This window comes from Cavia porcellus, unplaced genomic scaffold, assembly GCF_034190915.1.
Source record: "Cavia porcellus strain 051 isolate PalLab524CR breed Dunkin Hartley unplaced genomic scaffold, mCavPor4.1 scaffold_17, whole genome shotgun sequence".
NCBI lineage: Eukaryota > Metazoa > Chordata > Mammalia > Rodentia > Caviidae > Cavia > Cavia porcellus.
Window position 1 is genome coordinate 21,828,230 of NW_026947500.1, and position 27,954 is coordinate 21,856,183.

Sequence of the window (27,954 nt, forward strand, 5' to 3'; positions counted from 1 at the left end):
TTTGTCTTCCTTTCCTCGTCACCTGACTTACCTACAAAAAGCAAGGGTTTCCATTAGTGTCTAGTAGTGATGGACATTTACTCCTGGGTGGAAGTGTAAAAACAAAAGATGTATTTACTTTTAGTCTGCCTGTAAATATAAACAGAGGTAAAATTTTAAAGAATAAAGTATTCCAAAAACACTTGTATTAGCACTGTAGCATGGTGAGCAGTTTAACACACAGCTTCTGCTCCTGGCTTATCTCAGGATGCTTTGCAGATCCTTGAGAGTTTTTCTCATTTTCCAGGAAATATCCCATTTAAAGGGCAAAAAAAAAAAAAAAAAAAAAAAAAAAAAACTCATTTGAAAAGTTCCTGTGAAGCTTCCACTATTCAACCCTTGACATAGAGCCTCTTCAACAAAGCTTGCACATTTCCATACTGTCCCATTATTATTCAGACTGGTCAAAACTCTGCTATTTTTTTTTAACTTAAGGAAAGTAATTTGATGAAATTTAATGACCCTAATGAATTAAGCAGAGGAAAATGCAGAAGGCTTTAATAACAGCAAACCTATTGAAATGAAAGAGCCTATACATTGTTCTACTGACACTAGCAGAGCAAACCAGATGTAGGTTGCCAAGGGAAGTTCGGCTTGTAAAATGCAAGAAAAGCGAATACTGCCAGGCTCTGCTGGGCTCTGTTATTTCTTCATTAAAATGCACTGTCAATCAGGTTGAAAAGAAATGTCTAATTAACACCATAGGGTACCAAAAAATTTAGCATCAGAACTCAGCTGCTATCCCTGTTTACAACTGTATCTCTCCAAGCAACTCGGTTCCTCTCTTTCCACCCTCCCCCCATCTACCACCCTTCCCCACCTTCTACTTTCTGATGATCAAAAGCATCCGAGAAATTGCAAAATGCACTGCATTACACAACTCCTTCTTTATAGCTGTGAACCAGTTAGAACTAAACTTTCCAGTGACTTCCCTTCTTTTCATGCCTTGTATCCATGGGAGGATCCAAAGTACATTGGGACGTAACAAAAACCAACAGGTTCCATCCTGAGATCTCCCTTTTCAAGCTGTTGGTAGAATTAAAGGAATTCTGGCCTGGGATTGTGTGGTCCTGGCTTTACCACTAATCAACCCACGTGGTTTGGAGGATTCTCCGCTCACAACATAAGGCTCGGTAAGAAGGTCTTGTGAGGCTACTTCAAGAATCCACAGAGACTAGATACATAAAAGGACTTTGTAATATTTAGTGCTGGAGAGCTGGGTGAAGTCCAGGGTTTTGTTTGGTTGCTTGGTTTGTTTGGTTTGTCCCTGAGCTCACAAGAGCATGCTGCTCATCAGTTCCTGCCATTCAGGTCTGAGGGCTGAGGGGCAGCTGAAACTGAACTGAGGATTGCTTCGGGGGAAGTTCCAGCAGGAGGGGATATAAGATATTTGGCCGGGAGCTTGAAGGCTCCAAAGAGAATCATTCCTACCCGCTCCACATCCAGGTACCAAATGCTGTTGGTTTCTTCATTGCAAAGCCTGTGACCGCCCCACTGCCACAGGATCTTCCCACTCCCATCTCTCAGGATCCCACACTGGGTGTCTTGCCGTGGAATTGCCCTTGATCTTTATGCTACCCCTTCCTTCTAGTCCTTTCTGCACATGGCTACTAGATTAGTCCTAATCAGACCTCACATCGCTGCTGTCATTTTTAATCTGGCTGTGGTGGCACACACCTGTAATCCCAGCACTCAAGGGGCAGAGGCAGGAGGACTGCAGCAAAGTCAAGGCCAACCTGGTTACTTACTGCATTTAAGGCTAGTGTGAACTACATAGAAAGACCCTGCTTCAAAACTAAAAGGGGGAAAAAAAGGTCGTTTTCACCATTTGAAGATGTTGGGATTTTTATTTTATTTACATGCAAAGTCCCATGATCTGTATGGACCTTTAAGAACCCATAGTGAAGCCACTATCTGCTTTGAGACTCATCTCCTTTGATGTTGAATTCTACTCGGTTGTTTTGAAGTCCCTTATTTCTTAATAGCCTCTTTCAGGACTCTTAATAGCCTCTCTTCTATCTTCACATGTATTTGGTCTAGTAAATGGGTATCCTATGCATGATTGATCAGTCTAACATGTGCCACGTTTGCTGGCTGTCTGCATTGTTTTGCTAGCTCTCACTCAGTGTAGCTTGTGTTCTCGTAGGTTCTCTGAGTTTTTATTGTGATTCATCCTCTCCGAAGTATTGTCTCATGGATTTCCTTAAAGACGGGGTTGAAAACTTAGCTATACATTTTAAAGAGACTTTAAACTTATTTATTTATTTTTAATCAAACATGCTTAGGGGCCCGGTGAACAAATGATTTTTGAAACATTTACTCTGCCACATTGTTATTGCTTCTTGACAAAACTTCTGAGATCATCCAAAGATGAGATCATCTTATTTCTTGAACCCCGCCATACTTGTTGCATGTTCCTCATCACAGCTTATGATGTCTTGCCTCTTTACAATGCCATCACCACCTTGTGTTAGTCACCATAATGAAATGCTTGAGATCATTAACTGATAAAAAGGATTGTCGTGGATCACTGCGATTGGAGCTTCCAAGTTCATGACCCAGAGACCAGCGGGCCCCCAGTGAGGCAGTACAACGTGGCAAGGGCATGTAAAAGAGCAAAGGTTTTTTTTAACCCCTCAAGGCCAAGAAGTAAAAGAGAGAAAGGAAGGGTCCAAGGTTGTACAGTCCTTTTCAAGGGCACATCCTCAGTGACCTAACCCCTTTCCACTAGGTTCTACCTCCTAAAGTTTCCAGCACCTCCCAGTAGCATCAAGCAGGGGATGAAGCCTTGAACATGTGCACCTCTGGGGACATTCAAGAGGCAAACTGTGGTATACCTTCACCCACTTCCACCTGAAGCTCAGCAAGCACTGCTCTTCATGAGAGCCTGATCAAGGCCTTCTCCTTCCATAAAGCCTTTCCTTTCTACTTCAACTTTCAGTGTCATCATTTCTATTAACACTTAAGGTTTCTTAGCATCACTTTACCTGTGCTGTAATACTGTCTTGTGCTATTTATCTTTAATGACTCCCAGCTATTGAGCACTTCCTACCTGTCAAGCAGAGTAAAGGACTCTACATGTGTTATATCATTTAACCTCATAAAGTCTGAGGTCTGACATTAACATTAGTAGTCATCAGGGAAATGCAAACATTAAAACCACCATGAAATATCATTACATATTTAGTAGAATGACTAAAATAAAAAATGAATAAGAACACCAAATACCAGCAAGCATGTGAGGAGCATAATCACTTACACACTCCTAAAGGACTGTGAAATTGTGTAGCCACTCTAGAAAACAGAGAAGTCTCACTATATAAGTCACTTGAACGCTTGGGCATTTATCCTAAAGAAATGAAAATTTACATTCACGCAAAAATCTAAACATAACATCCTAACCTTCATAGCAGTTTTACTTATATATAAGTAACATATGAATGGTTACAGGAACTTTGCTATGCCATACCATGAGCACTATTCAGCAACAAAAGAGGAACAATTAATTCATGTAGCTTACAATAAGTTGGGTGAATCTCTAGGGGAATTATGCTGAGTGAAAAGAGCCAGTACTAAAAAGATCATTTGTATGACTGCACTGATAATCTTCTTGAAATTATGATATTATATAAATAAAACCAAAATAATGGTTGCCAGAGGGTAGGGAAAGCATAGCAGGTATGGCTATAAAAAGGCAATGACAGAGAGCCCTGTGGTGACAGAAATGCTCTGTGTCTTGACTGTATCAAGGTCAGTATCGTGCTGCAGTTAGAAAAGCAGTTTCTCTTGGAGCTGGTTGGATAAACAGCATGTGAAATCTTGCTGTATTATTTGTCATAATTATGTATGTCTAAATTATTTCAAAAATAGGCCATGGTCAGCCAACCCCAGGGCAGAATGGCATGGCAGTGGGGCAAGGAGGAAGGAAAGCTGCTCACTTCATAGAAGCCAGGAAGCAGAGGGGAAAGGGAAGAATCAGAAGGGTGATATACCGTCTAGGCCACACCCCCAATGGCTGCCTCTTCCAGCCAGACCCTGTCTCCTAACAGTTATCCAATTACCTTCCAAACACTTTAGGATTTGGGGGGCCATTTTGTATCTACCATAATATTCTACCAAAAGATTCAAGCACATCTCTTTATACAACTTGCATCTAGACCATCCCTAAACATCAGCAAAGTCTTTAACAGTTCCAGTATTGCTGAAAAGTCTAGGTCCAAAATCTCCTCTTAGACTAAAAGCAAAGCCTTAGCTGTGAGACCCAAAGCAAATAAAAAAAGTTAAACACTGCTAACATACAATGGCAAAAAATAAACATTCTCATCCCAAAAAGAGAGAAATTGGGGGATAGAAACCATAGGCCTAAAGCAAGACTGAAATCCAACAGGGGAACATTAAATCATCTAGTTCTATATCCTGCACCCAGGTTAAGTTGAGCTATAGATGGGAGTGTCTGAGGGCTTGGGTAGCCCCATTCCAGTAGCATTTCTGGTAGTTGTAGCCCTCATAGCTTTTTACTTGGACTGACTTTGCTCACCACCTATGGCTTTACTCAGATGTTTCCTGTCCTTGGCTTCACCAACTTTCTGGGATCTCCATTGTACTTTCAGCTTCATGTTCACAGTTTCATACACTGTCTGCCTTCTCAGGGCTCCTTGAAAACCTGAGTGAAAGCCTTCCTGATCCCATAACTCTTACATTATGCATCACTGTAAAATCAGTATCAGGATGATGCCAAGGTCTGCCAGTAGCTCAGGTAGTAGCCCTGCCCCCTTTGAATCATGGCTGAGTACTTAAATGGCTGAGCTCTTAGAAAGAAATCCTGAGGAACAAATTCTCTAGGTGGCCACTCTGAAGCACAGTACACTGCGTCTCTTTTTTCAAAGTAAAATCTTTCACTTTTTTGCAATTTTGAATCTGCAGAGGATGGGAATTGCTGGTTCCTTTGATGCCCTCAAGCAAACTTTACCCTTATCCTGACATAAAGTACTTGGTTTCTTTTCTTTTCTTTCTTTTTTTGTTTTTGTTTTTGTTTTTGGTACCAGGGATCAAACTCATGACCGGGCTTTTGCAAGGCAGGTGCTTATGCTGCTGAGCTAAATCCCCAGCCACTTGGTTTCTTTTCTTTTCTTTTCTTTTCTTTTTTTTTTTATCTGTACTGGGGATCAAACTCACAACCATGCAGCTTGCAAGGCAGGCGCTTACGCCACTGAGCTAAAACCCCAGCCCCCAGTTGGTTTCTTTTTAATGCTAATGTTTTTAACAACCAATCTGTTCCAAATTTGCTAGACCTTTTCTGGGAAAGCTCAAAACTTAAAATGAACTTGACCTGGCGAAAAGCTGCTAACAGTACACATCCCACAGCCTGAATGTTGAGCTGACTTCAAACTTCCTTTGCCACATTAATCCACCACCCTTAATCTCAGTCTCCTGCAAAGTCCCAGGACAAGAGCAAAATGTAGACAAGTTTTCCATCGGAGCACAACACATATGGCCTAGAACACAACTGCCAGTGGAGTTCTTATTCCAATAGAACTTCTTGGGCTTGATCTTTACTATCCACTTTTTTATTAGCATTCTGGTCTTCTGATGCCCAGCTAATATCTCCTATCAAGCTTTGTTATTCTAGGTGAAGCTCTTCCTGACTCCAAACTCCTCTCAAGAACCAGTTTCAAAGGCTTCAGAACCACACGGTCAGGTCACAGCAATGACCCCACTCTACTACCAAAATCTATTCTAAGTTATTTTCTCATTGTTGGGATATAAGGCTCAATACCCATAAGAAAAATGAGGAGAGGTTTACTTTGACTTTTGTTTTTCCCTGTAATTGATTGGCTCCAAAGCAGGAAGGCACGGTGGAAAGTTCTGGACAGAGGAAAGTTGCCCATGGCATGGCAGTGGGGAAGCGAGCAGAAAACAAAGGGTGAAACCAGAATGGGAAAGAGCCCCTTCCAGCTCACACCCCTGGTGATCTGCCTTTGCTGACTGGACCCTACCTCTTAACAGCAAGTCAGCTGTAACAGCTCCCGTAATTTAATCACCTTCCAAAACCATGAGCTTTGGGGACCATTTTAGATCTAAACACAACAGAAAATTATAAGGAAATCAACTATAAACTGTAAGTGAATTATTCAGTCTCAGAACTCAAGGTTCTTAGACACATGTCAATTATATTTCTATGTATTAGCAACAAAAATCTTGAAAATTGTGGAAGATTTAGAAGAGCATCAGGAAAAATACAAAATAGAAATAAATTTACAGCACATGCAAGATTTCTACACACAAACGGTAAGACATTCCTATGAAAAGTTTTAAAAGATCCAAATAAATGAAGGGACATCTATGTTCATGACTGGAAGATTCAAGTTGTCATTAAGATGACAACTCTCTTTTAATAGAATCAAGATTTAACACTATCCCAATCAAAATTCTAGAACAAAATTGACAAAACAATTCTACAATTCACACAAAAATGCAAGAGACCTAGAAAAATAAAAGCAATTTAGAAAAAACTCAAAATTTGAGGACATACATTGCTTAACTTTGAAAACTGCTGTAAGCCTCAGGGTAAACAACTATGTCAGTGGAGTAGACTAGAAATGGCAGAAATAACTCAGGTATATATATATCATCGCTTGAATTTTGACAGCTCCCAACTTAATTCAGTGGAAAAGGCAAGTCTTGTCAATAAATAATGTTGGGCAGCGGGGAACACAGTCGTGTCTGTGATGCAAACAGAAAAAGTCTTGAAGCTGGAGGGATTGCAGCAGCCTGGAGGGATGGGCCAAGTTTGCATTTTAATCTGTGCATAATGGAGAGAGCAGATAATGATGATCCACCAGCTAGACTGTGAATGTATCAAGCAGCCAGCATTTTAAATTGTATGTTAGCAGTGGCAAACCCAGCATGCATTCCACAGCATGCTATTTCTATCGTGGAAAGTTCTAGAAGATGTGGTGGTAAACAACACACAGTGACACCCTGGTAGTTCTTAAATCAATGGAATGGCAGTACCCAAACCATGTATTTAGGCAGGTGATCGTTTCCCAAAAAAGCCACTTAGAGTCAGGAAGGTCCTTTGATTGTGCTTCTGAGCTGCAGAGTGAATAAGCCTCACCTGACCGCTTATGGCAGCTTCCCAGACTTTAGTGAGATGGTGTCGAACCTTATGGTATATGTATTGCTGTGTGCTGTCTGTGTTGTTGAAAGCTCTAAAAGATCCACCACCACTGCACTAGTGAGTCTGGGGTGGGGCCTGGGAATGTCCTTTTCTAGCAGACCTTCAAGTAACGCTCCAGCTGTGGCTCTTGGGCTACTCCTTTAGAGGGACACTGAGCCAGAGGCCTGGGCATTGGTACAGGCAAAGCACGGTCTTTGAGAGCCTCTCAATAATGAAAGTGAGAATAAAAGGACCAGGCCGGAAAATGACTCTGCTTTTCTTTTGGGACTCAAGACGCCTTGGCATTCCAGTAGCTATTGTCTGGAGGCCAGATTGTGATCTCGCAGGGCCTTGGACCAGGTGTAACTCACCATTACTTTCCCACCTGCCACAGAGGCCTTGTTTCATGGTTGTTGGCTAAATAAATGAAAGTGGTATAATTTAGTGTCTAGCAGAGGACTGGGAGCCGCTGTGGTTTGAATGTCGGTGTCCTTTCCAAATTGCATGTATTGAAACTTAATCGCTAACATGACAATATCAAGAGGTGGGAGTTTTGACTTCCGGGAGAACGTGGCGGAAAAATAACAGCAGCCACAGAGGCTCTCTGAGATTATCAGTTTAGAATCCAGGAGTGGTGCTGTGTGAGGAGTCCTACATGAGGGGAGATGTACTCTGCTGACCCAGGAACGAACTAAGCTGAGAGAAACCAACTGGAAATGCAATCCTGATGCTATAACAGGAACAGATAAAATCTCAGTGTGGAAGCTGGATCCTGCACCATTGGAAGCCGTGATTTGAATTTCCTGCTACCAATACTGCGTCCCAATCCGCACGGCAGGGAGAGAGACATGCGAAAGCTTTGAGAGCTGGAATTGGCAAACCAAACGGCATTGAGAGTGGGACTGGCAGGGAGCCCTGCATCAACCTGCAGTGAGTGAGAGAAATGGGGACCCTTTCATAGACTAGGAGGCTCCAACAGAGGACATTCTGGGGATGAGCAGACTAGCTGGAACAGCGCCCTGCAGTGAATATGGCCACATATTCCCCTCTCAAGCAGGAGTGGTGGGGAGCGCTTCGCCTGGTGATGCCACGGACTAAGATCCAGTAGGCTAGCCCAAATCAGGTCCCTGCACCTGGCCATGCACCCTAGCAGTGAAGCATTCAGTAGGTTGACCTGGAGGGGCGGGCCCAGCAGAGGCTGCCCAGGTCTGTGTCTCCCTAGTACACTGCAGTGGGCAGGAACACCTAGCCGGCAGATTCAAACAAACTGTAACAGACAAAGAGAAAAAAAACAAAACAAAACTGGGCCTCCTACAAATGGTTGTATGGAAGGAACAAAAAGTATGGGGAAAGGGAGCAACAAGAAAGGGTCCTCAGTCCCCAATCCTGAGAACACTGATCCAGGAAAGGTAAATGCAAAAGAGAATGAAGACAGAAAACATGCAGTATCAGACACGGCACCTATAGATATAAAGCGGTATCTCCGGAGCCTCATAGATGAGTTCAAAAATGAAGTATTTAATGAAATAAAGCAAGAAATAAGTAGAATAGTTAGAGAAACGCTAAGCACCACCCAAGAAAAAACAGATGGTGGAATGGAAGAACAGAAAAAAAGGGGAGAATTGTTTGATGGAGAAAATAGAGAAAACATAGAAATACGTGAAGCAGATTCAAAGAGATTACCAGGAAACTAAAACTCTATTGAAAGCTGGCATAACAACTTGAAAGAAACTGAGGATAGAAATCTGGAGGACAGATTTGTAAGGTGGGAGCATGAAATGAAAAACTTCTTAAAAATAATAAGAAAACAAACAGCAATAATACAAAGATGAGAAGATGATAAGAGGATCTATAACTTAAGAATTAAGAACATAAAAGAAGAAGTAGGGACTCAAACAAATGAACTACAAAAGCTATTCACAGAAATAATCCAGGAGAATTTCCCTAATTTAGCAAAGGTAAAGATACTCAGATGTATGAGGCATACAGGACCCCAGCCACCTACAATCCAAACAGAGCTCCACCCAGGAATATAATAATCAAAATTCCAGAAATCCAATATAAAAACAGAATATTAAAAGCCATCAAAGACAAGAAACAGATCACTTATAAGGGAACACCCATCAGAATTACAGCAGACTTCTCGGCACAAACCATCAAATCACGAAGAGTGTGAGGGGAAATAGTTCAAGCTTTGAAAGATAGTAACCTCCAGCCCAGATTGATATATCCTGCACAACTGTCCCTAGAAATTGATGGAAAAACAAGGTGCTTCCAGGATAAAGAGGAACTAGGGGAATTTGCAACCACCAATTCAACTCTACAGAGATTACTGCAGGATATTCTAAAAATGAAAAATACCAAGATTCCAGAAACAGTGGCAGAGAGGCCACAATGAATGGAGCAGAAAGCGAAATGAAGAGGACAAACTGACAACTAATGACAGAAAAAGAGCTCACCAAAAATGAGGCAGAGAAGGTTGGATGATAGGAACAGCCATTTTGGAGAAAACAAGACATCATAATAGGTAGTACTGAGTTAATATCCTCTTGTTTTGAAGTCCCATCAAGCTTTTGTTCTTCTGTCTCCATCGGTTTTAACGTGTTGTATTTTATTGGATTTTATTATATGTGATAATATAAACAAAAACTTTTATAGACAAGGAGATTGTACTGAAACCATTGTTCATTTTCTGTTAGTTGGTTCTAAATACCCTGTAATATTTGTCATTATCTTGAACAGTTTTACATTGTCTTGATATGTTTGATGCTACAGTATACGAAGTTATACCCAGATTTTAAGGGAAGAGACACTATGGTAACTACTATTATGTCAAGATTATCTTGTGGTGAAACACTATTTTGCTTAAATGGCTATGTTTTGACCTGCACTGTTTTGTTGTTATGCCCTCTTTTTTTATCTCAATCTCCTTTTTATTATCTACTTTTTCATTTTTATCCTTTTAATTAAGGGAAAAATAAATAAAAATAGCAGGATATATTATAGTAAAAAAAATAAAGAGGTGGGGGTTTTAGGAGGTGACTAAATCATGAGGATGAAGCTCTTGTGAATGGGGATTAAAACCTTTTAAAGCAGATTGCCCACACTGTTCAGCCTTTCTTGCCCTTCTGTCTGTTTCCTGCCATGGGAGGACACAGCATTCCAGGTGTGATCTTGGAAGCAGAAAGCAGTCCTCACAGATTCTAAGACCTGGGCCTGGACCCAGAACTCTCCAGCCCCTATACCTGTGAGAAAATAATTTTCTGTTCTTTAAGGATTATTCCAGCTGTGGTATTTTATTGTAGCAACACAAATGGACTAAGACAGGATAAAAGTGAAAAGTTTTTTTCCAGTGTTGTGGGAAGCAATGATGTCATGAAAAGAAACAGAAATAAAAGAAAAAATCATGGGTGTAGCTCGGTGGTAGCATGCTTGCTTGTGTGAGGTGCCTGTATTTTACCCCCACACTGCAAAAACAAACAGGAAAGCCTAAAACACAAAATCAGGTCTCTTATTGTCAGCAACTGAAATTTATTCCATCCACTTTAGGGAGGAGAGAGTCTACTGATGAGATTAGAGTGGCTCATGGAAGGAATCTGAAGGGCCAGAATCTTCCTCTGGGCAGGATCACAAGCATAACTGCTCCACTGAGCTCCTCAGGAGAATGCAGACATTGCATGTATGACAGGCAGGCTCACCTTGTCCCTCCCACCCCACTGGGTGTCAGATAGCCCTCCATACTGTCCCTCGTGGCACCTAACACTGGTGGTTCTCCCAGTAAATTAAGCCTTTGTTGAGTGTCCAAGAAGGCTGGGCAAACAAATGCATGGAGTCTTCTGCCTCCATGAGGGGAGGTAGGTGCAGACAGAGCATCTCTAAAATGCAGAAAAAGGCCTAAAATTGACAAGTATTGAGGACATCAGTCACAGAAAGGCTAGGAGGACTCAGTCTGAAGCTCAGAAACAGCCAAGTCACGGGAAGAAAGAAGTTGAAAACGTATTAACTCCTTGCCTGGCATTTCCAAGGTTGCCTAAACTCCTAGAGGGAATCCTGTAAGAACAAGCATGATGACAAAGTGAGTTTAGCTAAGTGAATCTGTGTCTGTCATAAACCATTTTAGTTGAAGCGATATGTTGATCTAGAGTTAGGAAATTTGGAAGTGACTTCTGAATATAATCTATGTTAGTAGCCTATTGGTGAACATTCCCTCATATAATTGAGAAAATAAAAGGGTCGATACTCTCCTGAGGTACTTGGAGACAAAAGTGAGTTCTGACACAGTATATTTACTGTGTAGCAGCTTTTTGTTTCCAGCAGTGTGTCAGCCACATTAAAGAAATCTAACCAATGTGTCTGCCTGAACTCCTCCCCAGGGAGGCCTGAAATTCCAGAACACAGTCATCATTTTCAAATTCAGATCAATCCAAAGATGGGATTAAGATAAGTAAATGAGCTTAATATCCACATTGGAATGCAAGTCTTCCAAACAGTAGAATAGTTCAGTGCTTACTGTTATCTTATCATCAATGAATTAATCCACCTCCAAAAGAGCTCTGTTGACCACCAAGGTTACTAGAAATAAATTTTAAACCACAAAGCCCAGTGACATTCAAAACCAATTCATGAGATAATCCAAGGGTAGCCTACTTTCTATAAATAAAGGGGTTTTTTCCCCACCTTTCAGCATAAAATCTGCAAATTATTCCATCAGTTTTGACTACGTCCATCAACAAAAACCTAAAAGTGGCAAGGGTGTAGACATTAGCAGCTGCAAACCTTGACGTAAAGCTGGGCGCATTTTTCAGTGTTATTCTTTTTAAATCTTAGTTCATAGAAGAGTCTTCATATTTTGGCCCCTAGGCTAGAACTAATTTGTTAAGCTTCTATCAGGGCTGGCTGCCATAGAAAAAGTGTAAAGGAGCCCCTGGTGTATTTGGCCTCCATCCCAAGTTTATTTTCCCCCTGCACCTCTGCCTGTGTACACAGCATTTCTCCACCTATCCACTCCTACACAGTTCAGTGAGGGCCTGGCACGATGACACCCTGGTCAGGCCGGGAGGTCTGATATATAACTGAGTTTTTGATCAGTTTTTGTTTTAAATCAACATGGTGAAATGACCAAAGCCTTAATGTGGGGACATGGAGAGACAATTACATTGATAGCTGTCTAATCATTTACCCTTGGTTGGTTCTCAGTTTGTCAAATTGCATATGGTGAACTTCAAACACGCAAAGAGATCTTCATTTAGCACCTTCAGAGTGCCAGAGACTGCACTGGTTTCCCGCAGGAACAAGAGGTGATCCATGCCTTCAGCTAGTTCAAGATCTATTCGGAGCATGATGACCAAAGGAAACAATTACAGCAAGCAATTTGTCCTTCCTCCTTGGAGTTTCCACTGCATTGGGTACAAATGGCTGTTGGCACTTAACTCACATTTTTCCACATTTTAACCCCATGTCAGGCATGTAGCTGGTTTCCAAAAATATTAGTAAAAGGAGGAATGAATAAACAAAGTATTACTGAACTACCAGTATAGAGTTTGTCAGGAGAAATTGACTGGCTGGAGGTTAAAGGGAGATTTATAAGACACTAATTTAAATTGAGGTTTAAAGCATGTCTAGTCCAGTATCTGACCTTGAATGAGCTCATAATAAAGATTAAATGAACTCAAATGAGTGGAAGTTCAGATGAAGAAAAGAAATTTGAGGATAAAGGTTATTTGGGGCAGGAGTAGTTCTGGATCCTTGAATAGTGCCTGGTATGTAGTAGAAACAGATATGGTAGGAAGGATTGAATGAATGAAAAACCAAGTTGGTGACGGTAACAAACAGTATACATAAAGTCAACAGTATCGTGAAAGAAATAGACCCGTTTATGGAGCAGTGTATTTAGAAAAGTATATAATTATAAGAAACAAAAGGGAGAGACACTGAGAGGAAAAGAATGGAGAGCATAAAAAATATTATATAAAGAACAGAGCTGCTTGGCAAAAGAGGAATTGGATAGGGGGTAAATTTGTAAATGAAAGCAAATGGAGAGAAAAAAACCAGAAATCCCAGAATCAGAAGTCTGGGAGTTGAGAGGGGAGGATCAAAGGATCACTGGTGTTGAAAATTTGTCTGACCAGGAATGAAGTATGGTAATTTTGTTTAGAAAAGATAAAGATTCAAAGCATCATGGTTGAAAAGGGGCAGATTCATAGGAAAAATAAAAATCAGAAGAGTAAGGAAAAAATGGATTGTTTTTTAAGCTAGAGCAAATTTTAAGTAAGCTGTATTGTACCATGTATTACAGATATTCTGCTGTATAACAAATCATCTCTGAACTTTTAAAAGTAGCACTGGAATAACTAGCTAAAATATAAAAATAAAATTCAGACACAAAAGTTTAAATATTGCATTGTTTCTCTCTTCCAGTAGACTTAGTGTTTCTGTTAATGTTTAGATCTTTGATATGCTCATAACATTATTGGTTGGCCATACTCTTGTTCCACCTCATTCCCCCCTTGAGATTTCCCATTTTTCTCTATGTTGGACTCGCCTCACCTCATGGTTTTGCTCTATAAAAATCGTTTGAAAGTGCAGGGTCCTCAGAACCCCTTCTGTCTCTCTCTCTCTCTCTCTCAGACAGAAGCTTTCTTCCCCCAATAAATAAATTCTGCTCTTACCCTCCGTTGCTTCTAGAATTCATTCTTCAGTTTTAGAGAGCATGAACTTGTACTGGAAATCTAGCAGGTTGGGAGTTTCTTTCCTGTATATTTGTGACCTTACCAGTTTTGAATTGGAATTGCACTATTTCATAGATAAAGGAAATGAAGTATTTTACTACACTTTTAAGTTTTCAAAACAGAATGCTAAAGTTGTACTGTTTTTATTTTTTTAAATTCAGTTCAAAAAGACTAAAACCTTATTTCAAAAGAGGCATCTAAACATGTTCCTTATTTTGTATATTGGCTTGGGTTTTATAACCAATTTAAAAAGATGCTATAAAAATATTTTCAGTTTGGGGACAGCAAACATTCATCGAATGCGGACAGTTATATGTCCCAAAGATGTGAACTATTTCAGACTCACTTTTCAAACTTAAAGGGATCTTGTGGGGTGGGCCATTATTGTTAGGACTAATTTGTGGGTGTGTACCTGCTGTGTCCCCGTAGCTATGCCTCAACTGGGAACACTGCGAGTCTAACGTTACATTCTGGTGACAGCATCAAGCCCCAGGTCCATGAAAGAAAGAAGTGTTAGTAACCCCATTAGCAAATCCATAAGACACAAATCATAAATTCTACTTCTTTGTACAAGTGTCTGCCTCACACACCTACTTGCTATTTTTACCTCTGGGTGTTTCATGAATTAAGAGGAAGAAAAAGGAATGCAGGATTGAGGGTGTTCCATGGTTAAATGTAACGCCACACCCCTAAGTTACCCCAGGTGGTGGATAGGAAAGAGGTTTTTGACTGGTGTAAAAACCAGGTTGGTAATAGCAATTTCACTCCACTTTTAATAAGGAGTGGTGGTAAATCATGCATAAATTATTAGCCCAATTTGTCCCAGTCGAAGTGGATTCTGGGAAATTACCTGGCATATGGGATTGGCATGGCCTACTTTAATGTTATTTGATATTTTTAGACTCAATAACAATTTTATTTAAAAATTGACGCAGATACATGTCCTCCTTTGGTGTATAGCAGCTTACTGAATCCAGTTTTAAACTATTAAAATATTACCAACTATTCTCTACTCCAATCAGTTCATAGTGAAGGTTATTTCCCTCACTACTGCCAATGCCTGAAAATATACTGAGCACTTGTTCTCCAGACTTGTTCTTCCCACAGATGCCTTGAGTTCTCATTCTTTAAACAGGAGATGTAGCAGAAATGTGGTCTACAAAACCAACACGACTGTCGTAAAGCAGTTATTCAGGGAGGATGGGCACACTTGCCACAGTTGATTGAGAGAGATGATTCCAAAGCCTCAGCTTTTGTGCCAGCGGTTGAAAAGAGATTCATTCTTGAGTCTTCTGAAATCTCCCAGCAGAATCAGGCTCCAGGTGATTTCTAAGCCTGCTCCTGAGGCGAGGTAGCTCAGAGAGTGAAGCTCAGAACATTGAGAGTAGATCTCCACAGGGAACATCAAGTGTCCACAATCATTTTTGAAATCGGAAGTTGCAAGCAACTAAGTGTGTCTTGTTTACACAGGATATAGGTATATATGTGTGACACTCTGAAAGCCCCAATTTGCCAGTCAGGCTGACAGCCTGGTAGGTCCTCTCGGAAACTTTCCAGAGGAAGTAGGCAGAGGCTGACACAGGTAGGAGTCCTGAGAGGCCCATGTGGTTTCAGGTAAAAGGACAGGGATTCTGAAAAAGGCAACTAAGCCTTGGAATTTGGGAGACTTTGATTCTACAAAAGTTAGGGAAAGTAGGTTTTTATTTTATTACTTATAAAAATATCAGGAGGACAGTCCCAAAAAAGTATTTTCCAATTACTAATTCTGGAAACATTTATTGACTACTGACCCAGCCAAAACTGAGCAAGTGCTAGGAACCCAAAAATCGATCTCTTTCAGCAGAACTTAGGCAGATACACAATTACTGAGCAAACATTGATGGATACATAAATGAGCAATAGAAGTATATGTCTTTTTTTTTAAAAACAAGGTTTCAGGCTGGCCTTGAACCCATTTTGTAGCCTAGGTTGGCCTTGAACTCATGGCAATCCTCCTGCCTCAGCCTCCCAAGTGCTGGGATTACAGGTGTGCACTACCACACCTGGCAAGGCACACATCTTTATCAAGGAAACTTTTGGCTGGACGTCATAGGAAGCCTGATTGAAACAGGTTTGCATAATGAAAGAGCTCTCTGACATCATGACCTGAAAGGTCCAGAACCAATTCTGTCCCAGAGTCTAACATGCAAGTGAAGCCATGTTATCAAGATGTCAGTTCTTAGAATACTGGCTTCATTCTGAGGTTGTTTCCTGTCAACATCCAAAGCTGGCTGCCACCAGATGTCAGGGCTATAGATCTTTGTGTACATCCAGGGGAAAGGGAAGGGTGGTTTTTGTCACACCAGGATGATAAATGTTGTGACAGTGATGCTGGCTGAGCCAGTATGAGTCATAAGATCCCCCATGAGGCAATCACTGGGGACAGGAGATGGAAAACCTGCCAACTAGCAGGAGAAGAAAGCAGTTTAATCCACCACCAAGTACATGTTTGGAGACTGAGCAGAAAAGATGGGGGGATATCGACCCCGCCTGAGGAGGGAGTGGAATGGGAAGAGGAGATTGGGAAGATTTTGCTGAACAGGAGATACAGCAAGGACCAGAATATGAAGAAGCTTTAATGCCATTCTGAGAAATTCGGGCTTTCACATTTTGATAAAGAGAGAAATTGGTAAAAATCAAATTCATAGCATAAACCAGATGGATTGATTTCTTATATGGATAATTAACCTTCCAAAAGATAATACGTGACTGTTCTCTAAAACCAGATAGAGTATATATCAAATTGTATTCAATCTAATTAGTAAGTGATCCAGTAAGACAGTAAAGCTGTATTTGAGGGTATCTGAGGAACAAGGGCTTATATACTATCTGCAAAAGCACTTTTAAAGAAGAAAGAAAGAACATTACTGAGTTACGTGATAAACTAACCAGTGTGCTTCAGTGTAATAAATTCGTAACATTCAAAGTTGTGTTTTTCACTCGAGATAATTTATAATTCCCCTGCACACAAATCTACAAGTTGATACTTAATGAAGTCTGAGTCTTTAATTAATAAAGGAGGCAGAAAAAAATAGTAATAGCACAGTTTTGCCAAGGTTTGTATGTGGTTTGTCCCCCAAAGGCTCCTGTACTGTGGGCTTGGTCCTCAATTTGGAGTCATGGAGACACCAGGATTGTTAAGAGGTGGGGTCCAATGGCAGATAAGTGGAGCCCTGGGGGTGGCACCTGCAGGAGGGATTAATGCTAGTGTCCTAGACTGAATTAGTTATCACCAGAGCAGATTATTATAAAGTGAGGACCTCTGTGAACGGTCTTTTCTTCATGTGGCAGTTTCCACGTCTGCTTCTATTTCTCCCTGGAGGTGGCTGAGGGCGCCCTCACTAGACATAGGGACAAAGGGGGCGGTCCAATCTTGGACTTCTAACTAAAGAAACCTCTTTTCTTTATAAAGAAACAAGCTTCCAGTCCTCTGGTATGGCAACAGAAAAGGACCAATAAAAACTTCCCATATCCAGAGGACTGACTTTATTAAGCAACATTTTAGTGTGACATTATAACCCAATCTTGGTTTTGTTTTCTAAGTTTTGTATGACTTTTTTTCTAAACATCAGAATATTCTACCTAAGGCAGCTTTTAAAACTTTTAAATATTTATTTATTTATAGCTTTTTCTAAAATGGAAATTAAAAACTACAATACTTGCACTGTTGTGCATACCAGTAACTGTCATCAGTTTTAATGTAATTATTAAGGGAGGCTTGAGGAGGTTTATGTGCACATAGAAACACTGACTGATTCCTGGAGACATGGACACAGCGGGACAGCCACCCCCCTGGAGGCAGGGGTAGTTGAATTCAGCTGCCCTCTGATAGAATGAGAATCTTGCTGCCATCAGATGAAAGAAAATTCAAGCCAGAGAAAGGCTCCAGCACCCAGAAAAAGGACTTTCCAGGGAAGTCTTCAGAGCCAAGTGTGGTGTGAGGCAGGCTCTGTTTTAGCAGTCAGGCAAGGAGACACCAATAATGAACCCATCCTAGGCTGTGACAATCCTATTCCCTGGCCCCTCTTTTGCCCCTGAAGTGTTTTGGTTAAAAGGGAAAGACATTCTCACTCAATAGTCAACTACAGCCAAGCTAAGCCCCACATTTTTGGATAGCAGATTTATTAATGGGCTGGTTGAAAGAATTAAACCATTTGGTGTTTGGGAAAACTGGAAACGTTTAAAGTAAATACTTGGCATCCTTTCTCTCTGACTGCTGTGATACGTTCAGTTCTTCTTCGGGGTCCATGTTGAAGATTAATGTAATAGAAAGTGCTTAGCTGTTTTTCACTAAAAGTATCCTACAGAATATTAACCTACAGAGCACCACATCTTAGCCTACCTACCCTACATGCTCAGCTCAGATCACTTCTATTATCCACAGCTGGGTAAAATCCTCTAATAGAAAATCTGTTTTATAATGTAGTGTTAAAAGACTTCATGTGCACATACAGATGGGCAGTTTAGAGACACAGTAGGATATAAAACCACAATATGAGAGAGAGAGAGAGAGAGAGAGAGAGAGAGGAAGAGAGAGAGAGAGAGAAAGAGAGAGGGGGTGGGAAGGAAAGGAAAGGAAAGGAAAGGAAAGGAAGAAAAACTGGCAGTACAGTACACTTTAGATTACTGGTTGCTTCCTTTTTCCATTTGGCTGTGGCTTGCTGCTGTCGGCCCGCAGGTATTGTGAGAGGAGGGGAGAGAGCATAGTTAGTCCAGTAAAAGATGAAACTTCCAAGTAGGGTTACTATTAAATGCTCATTCCTCTCACAGCATTGCAAAGCTGAAAAGCTGTAAGTGGAACTATCATACATAGGGGATCATTTGTGTGCTTAGCTTGAAATAAAAAACTTACCAAAAAAAAAAAAAAAAACACAGCCTCTTACAAAGCTCTGTTGAAGCTGAATACAGTCAGGTGCCATCGCCCTGTGGGTAGCAGTCTGATGGGGTGTAAAAGCCTGGCTTACCCAGTGGCTGCGGTTTCCTGATTGAAGGAGACACACACAACCTGTTCATCTCCCTGACCAAGGAGTGTGACGTCTACAAGGGCAGCTACTGTACGAAGTCTGAGCAGGAAGTTAAGGAAAAAAGAAGGCGAAGGAAAGTATGGTCAAAACAGCGAGATTCTTGAGGCATGTGGAGATGACAGCCAGCCTGTCTGCCACTCACCAGATTTATTGCCATGTGAGAAAAAGGAACCTTTCATTGTTGGTGCCAGAATCATCAGTTACATGCACTTGAATCCAAGCATAACAGATACAGAGTTCTGTCTGACTCTGAATCGTTGCTACTATTATGAGTAGCCAGAACAGAGGAGCTGGGAGGCTCCACACAAAAATGATAAGGAGCTGGAAACATGCATTGTTTCGGTTTGATCAGCACATGCTGTATACATACAACAGAATGTCACACTGTCCCCCATAAAGAAATACCATTATGACATGTTAATCAAAATTTTTAAAAGTGTTTCAGAAGGTAGAGAAGTGTTAGTTGCCCTGCTTTCTTTGTTGTATATTATATTGAATTATCACACTGTACCACATAAAAAAGTACAACTTAAATAGTAAGTAATAAAAATTCATGTTTCCTTCAAGAGCACGGGGCCAAGACCTCAGAGCTTTCTGGGAATACAGAGTCTAAGGCCTCCCAGATGGATTGACCTGCAAGTTCGACTGACCTCCCAGATCCTCAGGGAGTTGCTCAGTGTGTACCTCAGGGCCTTGGGTCCTTCCACCCCAGCGCGGAGCACCTGATACCTTTGACATTTGTTGAAGTGATACCTTTGACATTTATGAAACATGTCAAACATTGAGAGGTGGATATAGAATTGTGTTCAATTATTAAGTACAAGTCTCACCACCTTACACACCACACACACACACACACACACACACACACGAAGCCCTGCTTTAGTTGTTTGCTAGTTTCTCTCTTGAAGTTGTATTTTCATACTTAGTTGATCAGAACGCCCACATCAAGTTTGTTCCTTCAGGACCAACAGTGTTAAAAGAGTTGAAATCTGGGGAGCCCTCGTGGTGCTGCTGGGTACTGTCTGCCTGCTGAAAGTTCCCATGGCAAAATGAACACCTCGCCAGCCCACCATGGCAGGAGAATTTCTCTACTGGAGGTGCTGGGGCTTCCAGCATTTACCCTGTGCGGTGCTCGGCCCTGTGTAAAACACGGCTTCATGGTGCATAAAGGACGACCAGGCAAAATAGTGGAGATGTCAGTTCTGCAACTGGAAAGCAAGGTCGTGCCAAAGTACACCTTGTTGGAACTGATATTTTCACAGGGAGAAAACATGAATGTGGTTGCCCTTTTACTTGCGACAAGGATGTTCCCAGTGAAAGAAATGATTATCAGCAGATATGCATTCAGGATGGTTACCTTTCCCTGCTCACCCAGACAGCGAAATCTGTGAGGGTCTCTTAACTGCCTGAAGGTGAACTAGGCAAAGAAATAGAAGGAAAACACAATGCAGGGGACAGGTAGAGATGTCTATCTTGTGAGCCATGAGTGAAGAGCAGGCTGTAGCCATAAAGCTCTGAGGATTAATGAGAACATGAGACATGAGCAAACTGGTTAGGTCAGGACCAAATGCGGAGCTAATACTGGATTCTAATTGTTACTAAAGCTATGGCCTCCATATTCAACCTCCTTCTCTCTCTCTCTCTCTCTCTCTCTCTCTCTCTCTCTCTCTCTCTCACTCTTTCCCTCTCTCCTTCTCTCTGTTTTGCTGGTTGCTTTTGCAGGCTATTGATAACTTTTTAAAAAACAAATCATGCTATATAGTTCTTTTTACTTTCAATTTTATAACTGTCTTTCCTCTAACATTCCTATAGTCTTCAGGACGTAAATACGAGAAACAAAACAAGACAGACTCACCAGATGTGATTCGTCCAAGCAGATCCTTCCTGGATTTTAATTACCTGATCAATAAGCTACGACTTTAAATCAGGCAGTGTAGCATCAGGTGGTACTGAAATACCACGTTTAAGCTGAATTTCTCTGCGCTAATTTTAGCGTTAGTGTCATAGATGATGTAGACTACGGATTGGAATGATCAGTTTCAGGCTGTGTGTGGAAAAACACAAATCACTCAACTGAATAAAAATATATCATCAGAGTGTCATTTACTTTGGTGGCCACATACTACCACATTTACTGGGTAATACTATTCTTTGCAAATGCCATCCAATTTAATATGACTTTTCACAGTGATTTTAGTATCTGCTTGTGGTTGACAGAGGGATATGGAACTGTCTGATGAACATAGACCAAGGTAGATTGTAAAGAAGACACAAAGGGGGCCAGGGTCTAGCTCAGCAGTTCAAGCACTTGCTTGGTAAGTGCAAGGTTGGGAGTTTGATTCCAGGTACAGAGAGACAGGCAGACAGAGAGACAGAGACAGAGACAGAGAGAGAGAGAGAGAGAGAGAGAGAGAGAGAGAGAGAGAAGAGAAGAGAAGAGAAGAGAAGAGAAGGGGCTGGGGATTTAGCTTAGCGGCATAAGCGCCTGTCTTTCAAGCAGGCAGTCATGAGTTCGATCCCTGGTACCGATAAAAAGGAAAAGGAAAAAGACAAAAATAAAAAAATAAAAATAAAAATAAAAAAAATAAGAGAAGAGAAGAGAGAGAGAAGTGGTAGTCCCTGCCCGGTTCTGGAGCCCTGGTGTCTGAGGTCACTTACCCTCTGTGCTGTCCTGCAGCTACCCACTGCCCTCTTGCCGCCAACTGTGGCGCTGCTGCACTCCAGCTGTCCTCTCCAGGGTCGCCGCTACCTTCCACCCGGGCCTTGCCACTGTGGCCTCTGCCAGAGCCAGCTCCTGGTGGATCCATGTGGAAATGGGACCCCCAGATCCCATCCTGGGAGTCACTGAGGCTACAAAAGAGATGCCAACAGCAAAAGAATGAACCTGGGAGTTGGCGCCTACTGTGACAACAACGGCAAGCCCTGTGTGCTCCCAAGTGTGAGGAAGGCTCCCAAATGTGCTGCCAAAAATGTGGACATTGCAGGCCTGGCTGAATTTTGTAAGGCATCTACAGAACTAGCCCTGGGTGAGAACAACGAGGTGTTGAAAAGTGGCCAATTCGTCACTGTGCAGATCATTTCTGGAACTGGTGCCTTAAGGATCGGAGCCAACTTTCTGCAAAGATTTTTTAAGTTCAAATCTGCAAAGATTTTAAGTTAAGAAATGTCTACCTACCCAAACCATCCTGGGGAAATCACACACACATCCTCAGGGATGTTGGCATGCAGCTACAAGGTTACCGGTACCATGACCCCAAGACTTGTGGCTTTGACTTCACTGGTGCCATGGAGGACATTTCAAAAATACCAAAGAAAAGCATTATTCTCCTGCATGCCTGGGTCCACAATCCCATGGGAGTGGACCCTCACCAGGAACAGTGGAAGAAAATAGCATCAGTGGTGAAGTAAAAGAATCTCTTCACATTCTTTGACATGGTGTACCAAGGCTTTGCCAGCAGTGATGGTGACAGGGATGCCTGGGTTGGGCGCCACATCATCAAACAGGGCATTAATGTTTGCCTGTGACAGTTGTACACCAAGAACATGGGTTTAGACAGACAGCGTGTTGGAGCCTTCACTGTGATCTGCAAAGATGCAGATGAAGCCAAAAGAGTGGAGTCCCAGCGGAAGATCTCGATCCATGTATTCCAGCCCTCCTATCCATGGGGCTGGGATTGCCTCTACCATTCCAACTTCCCTGGATTTGCAAAAGTAGTGGTTGCAAGAAGTGAAAGGCATGGTCCACCGCATTATTAGCATGGTACCCAGCTGGTCTCCAACCTCAAGGAGGAGGGCTCCTCCCACAACTGGCAGCACATCTCTGACCAGATTGGAATGTTTTGGAGCAGGTAGAGAAGCTAACCAAGGAGTTCTCAATCTACATGACAAAAGGACGGCCAGCCCCATCTCTGTGGCAGGGGTCATCTCTGGCAATGTGGGCTGCCTTGCCCATGCCATTCATCAGGTTACCAAGTAATCTCTGGATGCAAGGAACAGAGACAACCTTTCTGTCTTCAGCTTCTGCTGTTGTGAGATTCACATGCAGGAGGAGGGAGGGTCGGTGGTGGTGAGTGGATGTTTCTTTCAACCACAATGCACACCATGCCACAGCTCAATGTGTTTCTCAGAAAAGAACACGTAGTGAAATAGTACAGAGGCAGGGTGGCAAACTCTTCCCCCATTCTTTTGTCTCCAACTTTTCTAAAAGAGTTTACACATGTAAGAAAGTCACAGTGCCAAAGAAAACCTGTATTCAGGACATTGCAATATTTCAGAAGCTTTACCTGAAGTGTCATGTGGTTTAAGGGACCCAGCGTGAGACATAGCTCGTATTAGAAGCCATGAGAAAGACCTACCTAGTCTGTCATTAACAGTCACTAACTCACATTTGTCCTCCGTAGTGGAACAACCTGATCAACGGACCAAATAGCAAAATTAGTTTTACAAAAACCAGTGAGTATTGCCACTGCATCAAGGAAAGGAATACATGTTTCAGGGCTTATTTAAGAGAGAAGGCTCTCCTCTGTCATTGTTAGACTAGGCATGAAGACATATCTAGCCAGATTTTCACACCATTCTGCTGCTTGATTGATCATCGACCCTATCAGGATTTATTTCAGAATGAAGAACATAACTCTCTGCTCATGCCATTCCTTCTCCTTTCTTAGCGAAGAACGGTGAGGGTAGGGAACTGCACTGTACTTTGGGGTCTGCTTCAGGGGCTGTGTGCTGGTCCCCTGTGTGCTGGGATGTTGCCTCTTCCAGCTGGACTGCTCCCTTCCCCAGTGTGGGCTGCACAGACACTCAACTCACTCCCAGCTGGCAGTGCACGGTAGCGTCAGGAAAAAAGATACGCTTCGCCCTGTGGAAGATAGCCGCCATCCGCTCTGATCGTGTAGACTTACTGCAGCCTGGTTTCTCTTTTACAAAAAAAATTACTGTAGACCCCACCACCACCACCAAAATAAAAGAAGGCACACAGGACAGTGGCAAAGGAAGTTAATAAAATTTGTTTATCTGAGACATTTATAATCAGCATAAAAATACAAAGTGCCAGTTTAGTTGTAGTTTGGCTTTTAACTCATCTCCTAGCATCCATCTCTTGACATGGAAAGGATGACCTGATTAATAAAATGCTCTGCAGTTCTTTTTTTCCAGTCATGTTGCTTTCTTCTTCCCAACCATTTTAAGTAGAATTTTTCACATTAAATATGAGTTAGACTAAAACCAGGAAGTCTTAACGTTGATTTGGGTTACTTGACTTTAATTTGTTAAATTTATGCACATTTTTGTCTGCAGTGAAATGAAAGTGAATCATGGAAGAAATATTACTTTAAGTACATGGAATATTTCTTGTGACTTAATTCAGTCAGTGATGTGAAGTGTAACTAGAAAAGAATTCTATAAACTGAATTATTTAAAGGGTTTTAAGTGACACCATTGTCTTTCTATTTAGACTTTTAGACTGCATGTATATTCTTTTCAGAATTGTAGACATTATTACAAGTTTTGCGAGAACCTTTGACTCACTAGCAGTCATGCTGGAGCGAAACCTGGAACAAAATCACTATCTCAGTACCCCTTGATTCTTTCAAATTGCTTATGAGATCTCACCCAGCATGCTTTGGCCACAAAGATATTTGTTCTTATTATCTAGAGGAAAATGTTTCTGATAGTTATCTAATCAGTGATTTGAAGGAGCACTAGGCCACATGATTCCAGAGTTTTAATTTATTAATTTGTATATATTTAAAAATCTTTCTTTGACTTGTTTTTTTGTTTTTGTTTTTTGTGGTCTCACTGTGTAGTACAGATTGGCCTCCAACTCCTAGTGATCCTCCTGCCTCAGCCTCCAACTTCTGGGATTACAGGCGTCCATCACCACACCCAGCTTAACTCTTATTTGAATCTCACCAGGCTCATTGGGAGAAGTTGCAGGACACTTTAAGTGTGAGGAAGAGAACTCTAAACCACAAGAAATACTGAGATTATAATTATTTGGTTTCAATATGACATGTAAGCCTTTGCCTATCCAAAGCACAATTAAGAATTAGGCTAAAGTCTTTCAAGCATTCTGTTTAAGAATCTACTACTCACTGCTCTAGTCTTTTAGTGCTCTAATCTCTGATGTTTATCTAACTTATTACTGGTTGATAGTTACCCAGAGGAAGTCTATAAAGTTATTGATCTGTGCAGCTTGCTGTCCATTCATCTGGCCCCAGTTTTAATAACTGTATTACTTTTCAGCTTTAGTAGTTTTCTGGATTAGCGTGCCCTTTGCCTTCCTAACTTGTCAAACTTTGCATAAATAATATTTTCAATTATGATAGGAGGGTACACAAAAAACAATAATCCAATTCTATCTCCATACCTTGAGTGGCAAAAGCTATTTATGCATATGTATTTCATTTTTAAAAAACTATATGCAGTGTGAATATTCTAACATATACATATAGATTTTAAAGATATGGGATTATTACTTTCATATAAATCAATAGATATTTCCCTAAAACAAAATAAACTGTATCACAAAGAAATAGGGAACATATCTTTTAATGTAGAAGTGACATTGTTCTTTTTTGACATCAGAGAAATGTTGAAAGTGTATTCCTAAGACTGTTGTACTTTTTTGTGGCAAATGTTAACAATCACAAGTTATCGTATAAAAATGTAGACTGTCATGGTGATGGATTATACAGTAATACACTATTTTTGTCTGTATACATTTCACCGATTTGTAGACAGTGTGAGGAGGATGAATATTTGTTTCTTTCTAGAACTTTTTTTATTTCTACTGTGAAGACTGTTATGCTTTATTTGCTATGAAGTTGTGTATCCTCTGACATAAATCATTGCTGCTTGGTCTTAGTATTTGTATCATAGACCTAATTATGATGTTTCTTTCATGCTCCCCTCCAAGGTCTGTCAGTTACTTAAACAAACTGTTGTTAACTAAGCTCTTCACTGTTTCGCTTAATGGTACAAATTTCTGTGCCAATACTTTTATGAACATTTCTGCAGCCAGACCATGATATCTTTAACAGGAGCTGCTGCAATAAAATGTGTAGGTTGTAAGGTTTGGGGACACAATTTTTCATTACAGCACAGTGTGTATGTGCACACATAGCTTTGGATGTTTATTCTTTTTCCAGAGTCCTTCCAACTAGTAAAAGTACCGTAGTCATGGAGAAAAAAAAAAAAAAAAGACTTGAAATCTGGGTAGGTTAAGAAAAAGAACTTCAGTTTTTAAAACCTTTAAAAACTCTTGGTGATTTGGAAATATACCTGAAAGTATATACTAATTTTCCAGTGATTTCTATCGGAATATTACAAAGAGATATGGAGAATAAAAGCTTCTTTGGAGGAACAAAAGAAACATCAAGAGAATGAGTAGATCTTCTGGCTGAATTTCCCTCTTGAAGTCTCTTTAAGGAGGGATTAAAATTTTCATTTCTTTTTAGAGTAGATAAATCCAGAAGGTACAAAAAACCTTATATAGTACAAAGTTTCCCCCAGCCATCAAATTCCCCTCCCTCCAAGGCAACCGTGGCTAGCACTTCCTTGGGAATCCTACCCCATGGGAACTCTGCATGTTGGAAGATGCTAAAAAATGTGCTGAAGAATAAGAATAGGGTACAGATTGCTCCGAACTGTTCTTGAGGGCATGCATTAAAATTAATCTTCTTCATCACCCAATTGCTTTCTGTTAAGATCTCTTGCTGGCATTTAATTTTTCTATATCATGGATAAGATATGTGTCAGGTGAAGATCAAGAGCCCTACCACCCACTCACTGCAGAGGACTGAGAAGATAGCATTTATAAAACACTCTGAGAGCCTCAGAGGAAGGCTCTAAATAAACATTAATGGTTGATGAAGCTGTAGCCCTCTGCTCTGTAATTTGCATTTTATGACTCTCCTCTCTCCCCCAAGCCAACCACATACTTCCCACCCCCCCCCCCAGCACCATCTGAGGGTGAGAGGTTAATAAGATAGGGTGATTGATGTGAGGCAAGACTAAGTAGAATGCTTTGAGGATTTTGTTTTGTTTTCCTAAAGCTTCCTAACTCATCTGTTCTGTTAGGAACCTGGAGTGTTTTCAAAGGGGCACCTGATTGCATATCTTCATAGCTGTGTGACTTCATTTAATAATGCAAAAGTTTTAAACACTCTCTTGTCTTCTTTAAAAAAAGCTAAGCTTATATTTAATGGGCTTATTTTCACTTACCAATAGGTTATGGATGCTACTGTTGTGAATAGCTGCGCTGATGTAGCATAATTATTTGAAAATAAGAAATGCTACTGTGTTTAAAGATGCCTACAAGAGGGGCCTGGTGTTTAGCTCAGCAACGTAAGTGCCTGCCTGGCAAACGCGAGGTCATGAGTTGGATCCCTGGCACCAAACAAAAAAAAAAAGATGCCTACAAGGAGACTTATTTCGCATGAATTCAGTAAATCAATATATGCGTTTGAGGGTCCTGCTATGACCTAGAAACAAAAGAGATACCACAGAGACAACCTAAGATACTGCCTAATACAAACTCTCCTGTGATAGTTGTGAAACTGAATAATCCAGAGAATTTGTTCTCTGAGACCTGAGAAATGTAAATGGTTATTTTACTTGGAGTAGTTTTGAAAGATTTCTTGACTGTGTCCTAAGCCATTTTGACTATTCCCATAGAGTAAGAGAAAGTTAACCATTGTTGGTAAGAGTTAAAAGCTCCAAAGCTCCTATGAGAAGATTCTGGGAAAAAACATAAAACCATCTGTGGCAAGCATTATAAAAATCATGAGCATTTAACATAGAAATTATTTAACTTTATTTCCTTTTTAAACATAAGATCTTCAATAACAGGAAAATGCTAAAGGTTGGTTCAGGCTATCAGGTTGACCACTACAATAATTAAAACAATAATTGCCATAGACTTTCCAAATTAAAGGTTATTATTCATAAGGGCTATATG

At 40.9% G+C, this 27,954-nt stretch overlaps 2 pseudogenes; both read left to right on the forward strand.

Annotated features, from left to right (window-relative positions):
• The first annotated feature begins 17,084 nt into the window (after positions 1-17,084).
• LOC100730268 (eukaryotic translation initiation factor 5A-2-like) lies at positions 17,085-20,510 on the forward strand (annotated as a pseudogene).
• A 21-nt stretch (positions 20,511-20,531) lies between these two features.
• On the forward strand, positions 20,532-22,968 carry LOC100730542 (aspartate aminotransferase, mitochondrial-like; annotated as a pseudogene).
• Positions 22,969-27,954: the final 4,986 nt, after the last annotated feature.